The sequence below is a fragment of the Centruroides sculpturatus genome, unplaced genomic scaffold, assembly GCF_000671375.1.
Source record: "Centruroides sculpturatus isolate CEXI.00-Female unplaced genomic scaffold, Cexi_2.0 scaffold98, whole genome shotgun sequence".
Classification (NCBI taxonomy): Eukaryota; Metazoa; Arthropoda; class Arachnida; order Scorpiones; family Buthidae; genus Centruroides; species Centruroides sculpturatus.
This window is the reverse complement of record NW_019384476.1, coordinates 834,963-852,224: the sequence shown is the minus strand read 5'-3', so window position 1 is coordinate 852,224 and position 17,262 is coordinate 834,963. Positions and strand designations below refer to the sequence as shown.

Sequence of the window (17,262 nt, the reverse complement as noted above, 5' to 3'; positions counted from 1 at the left end):
GGTCCGAAGTTTATAGTCGCAATTGTATAATGTAGCTGTAAATACACGGGAAGCTAGTACATCTCTATCTCTAAATAAACTCATAAGATTTTTTATTAAAAAAAAACCTCGAAGAACCTCTCTAACGAGATCCTCTAAAGAGATTCTCTAAAAATATCCAATAAAGAATTCCTCTAAATAAAATTCGATAAGGAGAAATTCCATATTATTTGTAGCCCGAAAAACAAAATGGATGAGGACGACTTATTCCTTTAACAAAGAGCTGCCTCATGTTTTGTATTAAGGAAAAATACGAGTCTATTTTAGTTTAACTTTATACATTAGAAAACTTTTGTTTTTGTTGTAAAATGCCAATACATTAAATACTTTAAGTAGAAAAAATGCAATAAGGTATAATCTGATAAATGAAAACATACCTTTAATCCGACGAAAAGGAAAGCTTTGATTTTAAGAATAAAAATATAAATATTTAGAAAAAAGTAATTAGTTAAAATTTCTTAACTAAAGCACTACGCAATTAAATGATATAAAATTTAAATAGACTAGTTGTGAGGTCGCGTAGTAAATAAATGCGGATAAATACTGCCAACTTAATCGATAGATAATACAATATAAAGTTCTGTATAGAAAATTATTGAAAAAAATAATATTGTTTATAAACAATTTTTAAGGCAGAAATAAAACGGAAATGCGCTGGTACTAGAGCGACTTCATTTCCGACGAAGGGTGAACGAAGCAAAACAATTGCTCCGATGATATTTAATTGATTTTTTAAAAGCGAACTCTCAGAAATACTTTCGTTGATACAAAAGCACGTACTAACGAGAAGAACACTTCGTAACACCAGTGAATAAGTCGACTTATTTCTTACATTCGTTTGCTTTATATCGTACTCTTCCTCTCGGAGTATAATGTTTATTTTGCAATTGCGTATAAAGTTCCGTTTATTCATTTTTTCGAAAAAATTGCTCCATATATTTCATTACGTCGGCGGTTCTCGTTTTCCTTTTCCGGAGGGACGTCACTACTTTCAAAAGATATTTTTCCATCCAATTATTACTTTATTTCGAGAAATACATATTAAACATTTTTGTACTTCCTCCTCTAATTCCACCGAGCGTAGTTGCGGAGTAGGTTCGTATATAAGGTTTGTTTTAATAAATATATAAGGGAGACTTAGCCGAGCGTTAGGCATTTGATGATATTTATACTTCGCTTCGTCGCACGAATATTATTTTTTCGTGACCGAAAATAACTCGAGATTGAAGAAAAGCATAAAAAAATGTTTATAGGAAAATGTAGCCTCGATAACTTTATCTTTTTTTCCTATTCCTTTATTAGCTAGAAGCCGTTACTTACATATTGCCGGCAATAAAACCACCTCTTTGGTATATAACTCGCCCTTATCGCTACAGTTTCCTACATATGTAATAACCGAAAACGTAGTATACGACTAACGTTTCCAGTTATATCTAAGCCAGCTGTATCGCTTATGACAGTTGACGCGTATAAACCTAAACTTAAGTTGCCAATCTCCACAATACTAGAACACTACGCGTTTAATGTCTTCTCTTGTTTTCGTAACTAACTACTTAAGATTCCCGAAAAGCATCCAAAGATCTATTTTAAGCACTTTCTCGGTTTATTATTTAGAAACGACTTTCTCGTTATAATTTTAAGTAATGGGGTAAACGATTGGTGTTAAAATTCGATCTCGAGACTATGATTTTATTATTGTAATTAACGTAACTTAAGCTGGATCGTTCGCAATATATTATGGCAAAAATACGCGGCACGGGGTATCGAAATGTTTTTCCCGTTAGAATTTAAATAAATAAATAAATAATTTAATCCGAGTTGGAATTCTTTTAAAAATAACTGCGAAAATTGAGTGTGACGTAAAAAAATTTTTTTTAAATTTAATATTTCGATCTTCAAAGACGAAGTCTGTAGAACGAATTGCTGTTTTTAAAGTCGATACGTAAAAACTGCATCTAAAATTCGCGAATACGAAAATTTTCAAATTTTTCTATTTAATTTCCAATCGAGAATGTCTCCTCTTACTGTTTCCGGTTGTTAATAAGACGAAATACGGTATTATTATTCAATTGAGGCATAAATTCGTGCGGCTTCGTTTCTCCCGAATTCTTACTTCGGTGGAATTGTTGGTGTCCACGCATCCAATTATATCATTTCGTAGCGTCGTGTTCCCGTTAACCATACACGCTGTTGCTGGGAGTAAGATTTCACCGAAGCCCGCCATCGGCGCGTTGCCTCCGCTTTGTCGTCTGTCATCAAAGGTAATCCTTTTGTTCCGCATTGTTACGGACCACGAGTAGTGCTGCCCGTGGGTCGACGTGAAGAAACGGAAAGGTGCAGAGACGGCGACGCCCGTCGGAAGCCCAATCTTCCTTCCTCTGGACAATGTTGCGTTTAAAGGAAATATGAAGAGCGTCATTCGCCACCAATTACTTTCGATAAAGCAAACCGTCACTGTCGTACGGTATTCGTGTGAAACGACCTAATCGCCGACGGGGTGCGATGTGGTCCATCGTAATTCTAGGCAAACATTACCGAAACTACGATTCGGGGCTTAAACTGGGATACCATTCCGCATCCGTCGTTCTGCCCTACAGAGTTTCGTCTCTTTCGTTGTCTCGACTTCTTCGATTAATCGATTCTTCGAGAGAAGATTCGATTGCCTGCCCAAAAGCCGTCCGTAGTCCTTCGTCGTTTGGCGCCAAGAACACGCGCATCGGCTCAATATTTTTAATTTGTTCTTATAAATATCTTTGATTCGTTCGCCGTACCCGCCGAACCGAAACGAAAACCGAATTTCTTCAGATTTTCGTTAAATAATTGGTTTAATATGACGCAAACGTTATAAATGTCTAAGTTTGCAATAAATGCTTTATCGGAATTAAATCTTTGCAATCATCCTTCTACCAAAATACATGCGTATTTACGATAACACCTTAATTTCGGTCCCGTTGGACGTATATTTAAAAGAACGAAACTTCGGTTCTTCTTTCGATATCCGAGAATATGCGAACTCCGGATAATAAAAAACAAACACCAGTTACAGATGACTATTGATAAGAGTAAAGAAAAGACTTCTATTACAACAATTGCGGTCAGTTTTAGAGATAAAACACCAGAAGGAAGAGATAAGGCACGCGCATTTACACAAGACGACGCCACGAAACTTTTCAAAGAATTTGAAAGAAATAGAAGGTTTCTAATCATTAAAGATCTGTCGAATTGGTCGAAGAAAAGGAATTTTGTCGGTTGGCTTATAGAACAAAAGACGAGTCGGACGTCTGGCGGTTTACAAACCGAAAAGAAACGAAATAAACAAGGCAATCCCGTGGATCGACAACAATCTTTACCTAAAGAATTACAGGATCATTCCCGGAAGCGCCTCGACTCTACGCTCTTTCTTCCGTTCTTCGTCTTTGTGGAACCGTAAGGAGATAACTGTATATATTCTTTAATTTAACTTACTCTATTGTGTATGAAGTTTCATTTTTTTTTATCCGCATCCTTCCTTCTTTCCCCTCTCCAAAACAATAAAGAGAGAGAGAGATTCCGAAGAAAGAGACTCGGACATTTTCCGTACAAAATCGTGTTTAATGCGCGTTATGATAAGATATTAATAGAATAATAAAAAAAAGGAGATAAACTATAACTTATACCGAGCAAAGAAGCCCAAAGAAAGTAAAATTTATTTTCGTCATTTCAAATAAATAAAATTCGATAAATGACCGTGTTCTCTATGGAATTACGCTGCGGTTAGAAAATATTATTGAAAAGATTTCTGTACTTTCCTGTTGTTTCAGTTACTAAAACAAAATATTTATTTTTATTAGATATTATCGTAAATTAAACACAAAATCGCTACATATTTTAACATAAAATAATGCCCATTTAGAATTTTACGAAACGAAGAATGTACAGTAATGATAGAGATGAAAAGAAAATCATTTCTATTTATACGGGACGACTCAAAAGTCAGTTAACTGGGTTAACGCATATTTGGGCTATTCCGTATATAAATTTACATTTAATCTGAAATGAAAATGGAAGACGACGAAGCAATTAAGTCACTCGGTATAAATTTCGATTAAGTTAAAAGCGGGTATTTGGGCCGCCCGCCGCCTTCTTTTCAATGGGAGAAAAAAAGTTGCTTAATGTTGAATAAATTTACTTCTATAAACTCCTTTTTTAAAAAAAATATCTTCACGCAAGAAGAATTTATCATATTTATCGCATTATCCGCATTCATTCATTCTAATCAATACGGACCCCAAAAAAGTAACTAGTATTAAAATTTCCGCACATTGCCGCAGCTACTTTAATCCCTACATTTATTGATCCGTCCGAGCTTTTCACCGCGTTAAAGTAGAAATTTTAAGCCAAAAATGATTCGAGCCCGCAAAAAATATTTTATTACACATCGTAACTTTATTATATACAAAAGTATTTATGTAATTCGAGTAGTATTAAGCTCGAATAACGTCAAAAATTGATAAATTTCCTAGTAAACTACACGAATTACTTTATTAAAACATGAAAGTGAATTTAAAATGTCGGCAGTTTTGCTGGAATTGTTTTTCGTTTCATCTATTATTTGTTTCTTTTGTCGCAAATTAAAGCTCCTTCGGGATCAAAGGCTGGAGAATGACATAAAAGAACAATAAATTTTCTTTGTTGACGTGTCTCGACATTACACTTAATCGCTTAGCTTTGAATTGTTGACAAAACTCCGCTTTACACGTGTTCCTCGCATTTAAGTTAATCGATAAGAAAAAGATGTTAAAACACGTAAAAAGTGAAATGTTATAACTGTTTTTCTTCTCTTTTTAAAAGTATCGACGAGAAAACGTATCCGGAGCGCTTTATTGATTTTATGATTTATTTAATGAATGTTCGAACGTTATTAAATTCTTCGTATTCTTCGCCTAAATTATTTATTGATGAATGACTTAACGAATATATCTTAATCAACTATTCATATAAGCCCAATAAATAGGAATGCGACTGGCTTTTAAAATTAAGTTTTATGCAATAAAATATATCTTTAGTGGCAACTTTGCAGCATCTGGAGGGTCACGGAGGGAGAAGATTCCGAAGAATTCTTCTTTTCCCCAGAGTCTACCTCGTCTCCCACGGATTGAGACGACACGCCAGAGCTTGGGTAGATTATAATTAAATAAGAGTACGTATCCAGCTTTACCGTCTCCGCCAAAATAATTTAATTTTAAACGCAATTTATGGTCAATAAACCTAATCGAAACGTAAGGAAACGTTCGGATGCTTGAGACTTTTGTTATTGGAGTATTCGGATCACGTGGCTAATCTGACGCGGGAAACCATTTCCGGTCGGCGTGTACTCAATCCCCTTGTGAAAAATAACCGTATCTCCGACCGGAGTGAATTCAAAAAATCTTTTTTGTTTTATATGTGGTCTGGAATGGAAGAAAGTCGTAATCGAGGTAAAACTTGGAGAGTTCAATAAAATTAAATTTTCTGTAGATCTGTGCATCCCCGTGAGATGCATTCATTCGCTTGTATAACTGTACAGAGGAATAGTAATAATTCTAAGAGCTTTCGATGATCTTCGTAAATGCGATAAGGAACTACGAAAACTTTCTAATTTACGAAACAGTTGGTCATTTCCTAAATTAAAACGTATTACCTAAACAAATTTTCGGTTAAAAAGTGTTTTAACACGCGATTGAACAGTTAAATGGGCGTTAAGTAAGTGAAAAGTTCGTCCAAGTACCAATTTTTAGTGATTTATTCCGGTTTGAAGTAGTTAAAAGAGTGAAATATTTCGCTTTACTGCAGCAACACAGAAATAGATTGGAAATAAACGGCCAATTAACAAAGAGATTCGCCGTGCCAAGAGTGACGTAGATTTCATTTTTGTGAACGATTATCGAAAAACAACGTGGAAATATGAAAATTTAAATTAAAAATAGACGCATTTCTTTAGTCTGTCTGTAAAATTGAAACAGCGAATACGGTCGAAAAACTTCGTAGATCTATAACGAATTACTAGATTTTTTTCATAGTGTATCGTAAAGATTCGGTGGTGAAATCGTTCGATAAATTATTCTTTATACAAATATTATAAAATAACACGAATAAAGAGAAATTTAAAACAATTTTTGTTACGCAAAGAAGGTGTTATACACAACAGATATTCGCCCGACACAATACCCCGATATCTCGCCCTTCTAATCCACAAAAAACGTGTAAAAACTTCCATTTGTTCGTCTAACCATTAATAATTACCTTATTATTCTTATTAAAAAAGCATTTCAATCATCTTATAATTAAGTCTTATACTTTGAAGACGGCAAGAATAATCCGACGTTCTACACAATTTCACAAATTTACGTTTGCGTCACTAATTACATCCGAGTGTTTCTTTAAATTAATACGTTCGAACACGAAAGAATAAAAACTTTCTTAAAATAAAATAGAGTATTGCGAAGAAGAAAAAGAAAAATCGGCCTCGAATAGTTTTTGCAACTGCCAAAATATCTGTGACCCGGAAATGTTTGATTCAACAGTCTAGGAGGAATTCTCCGTTTCCTGCGGCATTTTTCCGCTCATAAAACTTTTATGTAGTTTGGGACGGGGAATACTTTGACACGGCACTGCGCTATTTCTAGGCCCTCTGCCAACACCGGAAGATGTTTACTTCTTGCGGTCGCAGTTTTGTTTCTTCCTTTCCTTTCGTTTTATTTACTGCATACCCCGAAGAGGACGATGTTATTATAACTTATTGAGCTTTTCTTCCAGACACAGAACAGAAATTTTTTTCTTATTTATCGAAAATCGTCGGGTGTCTTAGGGTTTAGGTACTCGCCACCTTAACTTTATTCTATAATGCTTCCCCGCATACTCCAAACTTTTTCTCAAATCGAAGCCAATGCCGATAGAAGAAATTCTTCTGTTTTTTTAATTGATGCGGGTTTTTTGGATATTTTTCTACGTTTAACATTAACATCTAGCCCGTGCCGTTCTTTTCTTCTAGTTTTATCTCTTCCAGACTCTCTCTCTCTTTTTCGAAAAGTTTATTCAATTTTCTACGGATCGAGACACCCGTATGCATTCAGACATTGTATGAATTATTAATGCTTTTTACATACATTCGTAATATCTTTCTGTATTATTTCAACTTTTTTAAAAATTTGTACAACACAATGAAAATGTTTTTCTACCTTGCAGCGCAATGAGAGCGTAATAGTCGATTCCAGTAAATTAACATTATATTTTTTTACTAGTGGCTAGCAACTTAATAATATAAGTGATGCGAAAACAGAAAAAGATTTTTGGATCATCGGGAAAACGATGTCTAAAGTTTACATAGCGCGAAAAGACGAGCGCCGTAATAGGTGACATCTTTGTTCCACACACCTCGGTCCGGATCGTTATTATTCCATTACGAACTCTTTCCCGTGGCAAGTGTTATCCGACAGCAAATATTCGCTTAATTAAGGAATTTCCTCGAGGGAGGAACGGACGAAATTTTCCGAGGACCATTAATTTCGGATTTCTATTAAAGGCGACCGCATTAAATCCTCGTTTGTCACCTGAGAAAACTGTCGTTTCCAAAGGGAGAAACCGCAACGTCGGCATTAAAACACCCAACAAACAATTCGCTGAGTTCGTAAAGATTCCGAATACGTTATTTAAAATGTCGTCCCGTTGCACACACTTGGACTTTCTAAACTCTAACATTCGAAATATCAAAATTTCTACTCTCTTCGGCCACTTTCGCGCCTTCGGTTCTCCAGAACTCTCGTTTGTTCGACAAAACTTCTTATCGACTCTACCGATTCCGATCGATAGCATCGAGACCAAAAACTTTGTTAAATTCTGTAGACCTAAATGCCGTTAGCTACTGTGTTCTACCGGATACACGCTCTTCCTACCTTTTCTTGACAAATAATTAACATCCCGCGATGACGTAGCCATAAAAATGCGAGAATGTTATTATACAGAAGTTATACCTGGCTACGAAACGAGAGTATCGTGAACTACGTAATTCTTTTTCTGACAGTAATCACCCCATCACGTACTTAAAGAAAGTAGGTCACGTAATAAAGAATACGTCTTTGGCCAACAAACGAGTTCGAATCTATTAGTATTTACTAACAACGAAACCGTAAAGTTTATAATGCAACGTACGGTACGAGAGGAAGAAATAAATTTAATTATGACGTTTGATGTTAACGAAACCTTCTCTTAGTCGAGTAGAAAGTATGTCACGATTCTAAGTTTCCGCTCTGATTTTTCGTAACTAAACTCTAACAAATGAAAGCTCCGTCCCATTTATATTATGTGCGCACCGATGTAATCCAAATCGCGTACGTTCGACCGATCTATCATCGTTAGAATTAATGCTTAAAATTCTCATAAAATTCAAATTTAGATATTTGGGAACTTTTGTAATTCAAATTTTTGAGAATGGCCGAGCTATCGTTATTCCATCCCCAGTTTAGAGTTTCCCAATGAAAAATACGCTTTGCATTCCCTCTTAGGGTGTGTAATATCTCCAATATGACATCCAGAAATATATTAAAACCTTATTATTAAGTGTATTCGGCGCAATAACGGGTTTGACTTTTAGAAGGCGTGTTGGAAAAGAAGTGTTTAGAAAAAATAAAGGTATTTTTCTTCCCAATAAATAAAAAATAGTAAACCTTTTATTTATTTATCGATAAATTTAGAAAATTACGTAATAAGTCGTCGCCTCCGACGATAAAGTAGAAGTTAAGTTTCTCGTCGAAGTATGTAATTAAAAATTAACGTCAATATTTTCCAGTCACTTCGCCCGGAAAGCCTACGTAGATATTAGCCGAGAAACTTTATAAATCGAGTTTTTATTTATAATTAAATAAGCTAATGCGCTTCCTACGCCGAGCAAAAATCTAGAAAGGAGAGAAGTCGACTAATTTGTACGTAATCTTATATTCATTTGGAGTACGTTAAAAGAAATGAAACAGCTACTTTTTAGTTAATGTTAATGAATAAAATCGCTTAAAAGTCCCGGCATTACCATTTTATCTATTCGATTCCCGTAGTAATTCCTATAGGAAATAAATAGACAACCCAGTCACCGCTACAATTGCGCCGAAACATCCGTCTTAATTCGGCTCCGGTGCTAGAAACAAAGAAATTTTGACAGAAAACCGATACAATTATCTCGAAAACAAAAGCGATAACTTCTCTACAATGTCTGTTACTTCCTTCCAAAGACAATATAATAATCCGTCTTAACGCGGCACGTAAACTACACCCGACATCCACTTTACCCAATACGACGGAAGATAATTTACTCCTCTACCAGCCAGACGAATCGCGCGTAACGCGCGCGATTAAATGTCTTTTCCCGCCACACGACCGACCCCCTTCGGTCGTCTCCCTCGTCTACAGATAAAGGTAATACAGCATTAGTGGGTCTTAGGCCGCAGTTTACACGGAAATCTATTTAAATGTAAATTCTAGAATAAATAGGCGCATAAAGAGTTACGTTTAAAATAGAAAATGTTTTAAAATAATCAAGAAAACTTTCTTAAGAGTTTGTTTTATAAGAGATAAAAAGAATAATTTATTTTTCGGAAGTAAAAAACTCGATTTTTTTACGAAGAGAAAGTAAATTAAATTTAAGAAATAGAATCTAAACATACAACAGATGTATTATTTTGTTATTCCGAAGGAGAAACGGCAATAAAGTTATTTAAAACTTTTACTTTCCGGACATTTTCCTTCTTTTTCTTCGCACGCATCCGGAAAATTACCGGTCGAGTGTGTTTGCGCGTAATTAGAGAGAAGAGAGACGAGGAAGAAGAAGGAGAGAAGGAAGAGCGGCCGGAAGTGTCTTTACGGAAAGAGCGACGTCTTGCCAATTTTATCGATCTACGGGAAGAAGAAAACCCTCCAGCATTTTTCATAGTAACGCGTTTATCTTTCAAATTTGAATCTGGAATTTACGGATACGACTCCCGTAATCCCGGTTATTCCGAGAAGAGGGATGGATAACATTCGTTTTACCGCGCCGCGCCGAGTAGAAAACTGTTTTCTTACTTCGATCGCGACGTCAGACTTGATGGAATTTCTGTCTGTCGTCGCCGCTCGGTAACTTTTTCACACCGAAAAACGACGGTAACCCCGCCCATTTTTCATACTAACTTTTGTTATCGTTCCTTTTCTCCTTTCCTATCGCCGAAAGCGAGCGGTGACGCCTGTTGGATTACGGTTAAGAGCGTAACAATTTTATACTTGAAAATTCCAATAAGAGAGCTTTTTACAAAAGTTTTCAATTACGTTCTTCCTCCGACACGGAAACAAATTTCGCCAAATAATCCGATTATCTTATTTTCCACTCCTTTTTATATACCAAACACCAGTTTAAATATATCCAACGGTGATTTAGATATTCGATTTATCGAGCGCATTCCCAATTTATGCTCAAAGATTGCGTACAATAAATAATTATACCGGAGAAGACGGGGATGGATTCGGGTGTTTTTTATTTTACTTTTCATTTTTTATTCTTTGGTGAACTCGGAAAAGTTATTTTTCGCCGCGGTACTTTAGGAATCTTTTCTTGTTCCGAGCGATGACAGATGACAAATGAAGAGGCGACGCGACTAAAATTAAATACTTTCGACCCGGTCCTATTATATAAAGTATCGGTGGAAACTTTTCGCCATTTCGAAATTTCTACTTTTGTCTCCGAAAAGGCATTTTCTGATTAAAAAGAATTTGAAATCTTTCGCTTCGTTGGCCGGGAACCGGATGCAAAACCGTTATTTACTTTATTTAAATCGCAATTTTTCTTCTACTTCTTCCTCGGTGCAACGGAAGAAACTTCTACCGCCACTGGATATTTGTCTTTCTACATTTTTTATTATTAAAATTAGTCGCGAGTATAAAAGCTTTATCGCCAGTGTAAACTTGGTATAAAACTTTTTATAAAGAGTTGAGGCGACGTTTCGTAAGAATTTAGGAAATTAGAAGGATAAATACACTTAACTGCTTTTTTATTCGGTTAAAAATTAGCAAATTATATATATATATAAACAGACTCTTTCGTCGTTTTACTTACAGAACTTTTCTGCCTCCAATCACGTGGCTCTAGTCGAGTCACGCGTTGGAAAAAGAAAACACCAGACAAACACCAGAGAACATTTGTTACCGAAAAACGAGAGAAACAAACGAAAATACGCGGAGCAAAAAATAATCGTAAGCCTTATTCAAATGAATTTCGTTTTTAAACGGGTCTCCCCGCTTCGACCATTATTTTCTATCTGCAGTTAAAGACAAAAGCCTGGCCCGTAGCTAATTTACTGGTTCGAGAATTTCGGATTAAATGAACAGAAAAAAATCCTTAAAGTTTAGTTTATTTTTACGCATAAATCCACCGAACAACTCGTCTACGGAAAGAACAATGTCGGAAGGTTGGTATCTCTCACTTTCCGAGTATCTCCAAAGCGTAATTTATGCACCCTTCATTCGTCTATTTTCCATATTTTCCGGCTTAAGTAGAAAATGAATAACACTTAAATTAAATTATCAATGTCTGGTGAAGAGGAAGCATCTGAAATTCCACGTAAATTTGGAGCGTAAGAACGAGTACAAAAACACGTAATTATTCATAGAAAACAAGAAAGTTTTTTGCGCATTTTTAAAATAAAACAAATAAAAATCTATTTGAAATATTAAAAAGACAAAAATATAATTTTAAAATGTAATTCGAGACGAATTTTTTGAAGATAAGCGCGATAAGTTCGGTAATAAATAAGTTTGTCGGACATTAAAAAACGAAATAAGTAAGAAAAGAAATTAATTTAATTCGCAATTTAAATATCATTCGAGTCTGCCCATTATTTTGTATCGAATTTAATTTCGAACATTGCAGTTTTTTACATAAAAAATGCTATAAAAACTAGAAATTAATCATTTTAATTAGACATAAAAGTCATATGACAAAAAAATTATTTATTTTATAAAAAAATTATAACAAAGTAAATTTACTTATTTTAAAACAAAAGAAACGCTCTTTTCATTCGAGAGAAATTAAGAAAAGTACTCCGATAAATTACAAAATATTAAAACGTAAAAAGCAAAGTTAATAATAGAAGGATATTATTAGATATTAAGTAAATATTTAAGAGAAAAATAAATTAAAAATTGATAAATAAATAAGTAAATATGTTTAAATAATAATTTTGACGATGGAATATAAATGTAAAAATTATAAATAATAAAATGGTAAATAAACGTAAGGGGAAGAAGTCGTTAAGTAATTGATGGATGCGATCGTTCGGAGTGGAAGAAACGAAGAAAAACGGCAAATATTTTATCCATTTTTGTATTTAAATATAAATGACGATTGCGATTTTAATAGATAAATTTGAATATAAATAGAATTTGTTTTTAAAAGCAGAAAAATAAAAACTGTAAAAGATAAAATGTTTCTTTTCCAACGAAATCAATTGAAAATACGTAATCGAAGTCGAAGGGAAAATTGTAAAGAAGAGAGCTTTTATACACTTTTATAAGAAGAATAAGGCTTCGTGTCGGCCTTTAATGGAGAATAAATTAAAAAGAAACATGAAAAAAGGCAAAAATCCTATTTTGAATTCATCAAATTTCATTAATTCGTAAATTGCATCCACCTTCCTTATTAAAAAATAAGAAAGTAAACAATCTTCTCTCAAAATTCTGATATACGATTCGAAGGAAGATTGTTTATTTTTCCAGAAAACTAATCAAAAATGATTTATTTAAGTATATTTTTCCAGTTTTCTTTATTCGTTTAACAATTCGAAATTATTTTTCAAAATATATCTTTTTATTTTCCACTCGAAATGTCTCGCTTTCACGTTCGTACGTTTCCATCTTCTACCGCCAAACAAAATAAAAGACCAAGAAAAACCATCAAAATATAAAGTTACAACGATGTAAATACGGAGATAAAATTGGACGGACAAACGAACGTACGGTATGTTTTGGGTTTAGACGTATGACAAATAGTATAACGTCATACGTCCGTTTAAAAGCGCGTGGTTCGTAACAGAAAACGTAATAATGCCACAACGGGTGTAGTTCGTACGATGGCGTGTCCCCGGTCTTAAGTCGTCGATACCCTTCGCGTTCCACGCTGTAAATTATTCTTTATAAACGCGTAAAAACGTCACGCGGGGAATGAAAGTTGACGAACGTAGTGTCCGCCTCTATTCACGCGCCGGTGTTACACGTCAAACGATCGATATTGGGCGCGTAACGTCCGAGTTTTCCAGTAACTGGCGGCGATTACGAAGTTAATGCATGGTACTCGCCGCCAGTCACTGAAAGTCGGTGATGAATAGAAGGGAAAATTGCTTACGTGTCCCGAAACGATTCTTTTTAACTTAAATTTCGTAATTATAAAACGACGTCGATAAGAATTCCTAAATAACAATATCAAAACTTTTCGACTTATCCTCTAATTATATCGTTCCGGAGATAATGCAAACGTATACAGTACAGTATTTATCGAACATTGTCCAACTCCAATTTAACTTCCGAATACGTTTATAATAAATGGCTTATCGGTAATTTCGTATCATTAAATAAATTACTGCGCAATTTCGTACATTAGATTACGGATGAGATCGAATGTAAGTGGGCTTCTATAATTTAATGCCCTATATAAACGATGGTGTCGTAATTTGACAGAGACTAGGGGTCGCCGAGAAAATACAGAGAAATTGATCGAGAACCCAACGAGAAATGTACAGAAACTGAAATAACGTCAACCGGTTAATGCAGAAATGCAAAATTCGGGCTTAACCGGGACAAATTATGTCGAGGTATTTTACCGTCCTCAATATTTAAAAGGTTTTTGAATAAGGTAGCCACCGATTTTCTTCGATAAGAATGATTTTTAAAGTAAGAGAAATGTCAATTTTTCTTTCGTCGCTAATAATCGGCGAAAAGGGAAGACAATTTCTTCCGACCACTAATTACAGACCGATTTTTAAAGAAAACTTTTTGTTCTAATTATCGAAGAAAAATCGTTCCTTATCGTTACTCTTCGTTGTCTCGTAATAAACGACTTTATAAAAAGATAAAAATTCCATAAACATATTTTCCTTCCGTGGCAAAGGAGAGAAAAAAGGAGGAAGGATTCGGTTCCCGTTTCCTATCGATCCCCGCTAACCAGGTCGTCTCCTTTCCGAGGGACGACGTCGGACACGACTTTGCGATTAAACTAAAAGAAGTCGGAGGTGTCGAAACGTGTTCGGCTAATAAAACTTCGGGAATAATCGGACGTTCTTTCCCAAAATTTTAACCTTAAACTACCGTAATTAATTCCGGATACGAAGATAATTTCCGCCACTTTTTAATACAGAAAAAATATAAAAAACGAATTTCGCAATTCGTTTGTATATACAGTACATACAACCAATATAAACGGAAAATGTATCGCTTTATTATTGATTTTTCGCCCGTCCCTATAGCATTTTACATACGTCCGCAATCTTTTGCGCTCTAATTGTCGTTTTACTCCAACATAATTAATCTTACGCTGCCAGTAAGTCAAATTAAGGAAGATTTCGTACGATCGATTACATTCGGAGCGAAATATTTTAAACCAGACGAAAAATTAGCGATTTTATTACGTTAGACTGCAAATCTTACGTTCTTTCCTTTCTGCACCTGGCAAATTCCTGCGCGTGAAAAATACACTGGCCAAACACGAGTTTACCTTCCACTTTCCCATCGATTACGTAAAAAATTGAAGTTCCTACAAACGTCGATAAATGTGCAATTCGAAATGTTACGGCCATCGTCGAGAGAGTGAAGTAAACGGCGAAGAAGTTTCGAAAGGAGCGAGACGAATCGACTAAAATCGAAAAAAATACTTTTCTGTACGTTAGTTACGCTTAGTCTCGATACAGATTACGTTTTCCCAGCCACGCGACTTACAAATTTATAATCGTGTCCGAGACGAAGAGCCGAGAGAAGGTAAGGCTATAAATTAAAAGAAAATTACGGTTCCCGAGAGAAAGGAAAGAAACCGTATTCCGCTGTTAGAATTAATAAATAATTGGTTTTTGTATATTTCCATTTTCTGCTCAGAAAACTCGAATTAATTTCTAAAAATTAGAAATATTTAGTACGATAAACAAACGAAACGTGGGCCACTTTTCCACGCTTTCTTCCGCCACCGGAAAACAAAACTTCCGTCTCTTTTCCTACCACTTAACTAATTATCATAAAATTTAATCCAATTAAGAACTTTTCCAAACTTCGCTCTTCGATTTTATTAGGAAAGTTTCGAACAATTAAGCGATTAAATGAGAAAATAAACCGCTTTACCGGACGAAATGAAACATTAGCTAAGAATTAGGTAGAAATTATTAAGGTGGCAAGAAGTGCGCGACTGGTCGTTATAATAAAAAAACAATTGAAATTACGGTTTGATAAATAAAAGTCGCTTCGATGGGAAATTTTGAACCGTGTTTTGCATCGTAGGATATCGATTTAGTCTATAAACAAAATTTGTAACGGAAGCGCATCTCTTCTCCCCACTCGATACGCCGCATAGAAATATAGAAAATTTACTTATAATTCGTTCTATATCGCATCGTTTTCTTTGCATAATAGCTTTAAAATATTTTAAAACGCTTACCCATCCTATACAGTACAGTAACAAACAATGACGGTAATTTATTCGCAATTTTCTACGCACCGGAGACAAACAATATTTTGCCAATGTAAAGAAGGTAAAATGCCAGATGAGCGTATTATACGAGAAGATACACGAGTTTCCGTCAAGGAACGAGATCGTTTCTTGAAGAAAGGATTCGTTTCGTCTTTCCCGGCAAGTTCGACGGCCTCGACGGCGTTTGGTAAACGAGTGCAACAGTTGTCTCGGGTATAGAAGGAATAACGCGTCACGGAGACGGGTACGCGCTTCTTTATAACCGAGGGGACGAGCAACAAAACTGATATAAATCTTAAATATGACCCGGAAAATAAGTTACATAAAAGATGAGTAACGATAAAAATACTCGGACCGTTTTCTTTTTTTCTAAATTCTGCCATCTTTACCGCGATAACGATAACGTTCGTAACTCGTCGTTCAATTGAGAAGGCGCGACAACGCGAGATGACGTTAACGTCCGGAAAGTCGCGAGTTACGAGAAGGAGCGAGGGCATAGCGCGATTCCATCCGAAGGAATACGGATAGTTTTCGAGGGAGGAGGCGCCGGAAACTTACCTTCGACCAAATGCGACGAGGCGGAGTTCCTCTTCGCGTGGGACCTTCCGAATCGTTACGTTATCCACCTGTCGAGTAAAAAGATAGAAAAGGTCATCGACTAATCGGATAATAAACCCGGTGGAATTTCTGCACCCTCCGAAATCCAGTTTATACACGAATCTCTCTTTCGTAACACTCCGGTTCGAACCCCGGAGTAAATTTCCTTCGCACCTTTAACACGGTGGCACTTTTGAACGCGCGTTGCCGGGAGACGAGGAGTCGACCTCCCGATCTTTCTTAAACTGGAATGCGGACGAGGCACAAAGTGCGGAAGCAACTTCTTACCTGAAGCCTAACCGTCCGACAGACGGAACGCGTCTACCTATCGGTTCCCTCCACCGCCACCCCTATATAAACCGGCGGAAGAGTCCATCCGGTGGGGAGGAAGCGCCGAACGCGCCGGCGCGGCGTCCGCCTTATCGATCGCGGGGTCCGAGCGCTTCCGGCGCGCCGTTCGAACCGATAAAAGATGCATCGGCCGCGGGTGTTGCTCTCGCCGGACCCGGGACGCACGTGTCGAAAAATCGGTCGAATGGGGTCACCCTCCGACGTGGTAAGTAGTTTACGCGCAAACGCGGGGGAAGATAACGGAAAGACGAGCAAATATTTATTGCCAAATCGTCACATTGCCGGATTACAATTTTTAATTTATTTAATTTAAAATATATCAAATTAGTAGTGTCTCGCTTCTATACGTAATACTTTTCCTGCTAGCAATAGTCGGTAAAATCTACGTTTACCGAGAAACCGTTCGGTTTTTCATCGATAAATAAAGGAAATAAGTGGATAAGAAGAATATTTTAAGAAATAATAGAAGATTTGCAAACACCTTATTAATACACGCCACGCCTTACCTATTTGTAATTCAAAGTTAACGCGTAATTTTTTTATTTCTTGTGGAAAACTTGATTTTTTTCCACTTCTCG

The 17,262-nt window shown here is 35.8% G+C and overlaps 1 protein-coding gene across 1 annotated transcript in view; it reads right to left on the bottom strand.

Annotated features, from left to right (window-relative positions):
* LOC111621333 (glycine receptor subunit alpha-2-like) overlaps window positions 1–16,652 on the bottom strand; it is a 63,146-nt gene extending 46,494 nt beyond the window's left edge. The window contains exons 1-2 of the mRNA XM_023363431.1: window positions 16,622–16,652; window positions 16,295–16,362 (exon numbers count right to left, since the gene is read on the bottom strand). The gene's annotated coding sequence lies outside the window, so the exon portion shown is untranslated. The remainder of the gene's footprint in view (window positions 1–16,294; window positions 16,363–16,621) is intronic.
* Window positions 16,653–17,262: the final 610 nt, after the last annotated feature.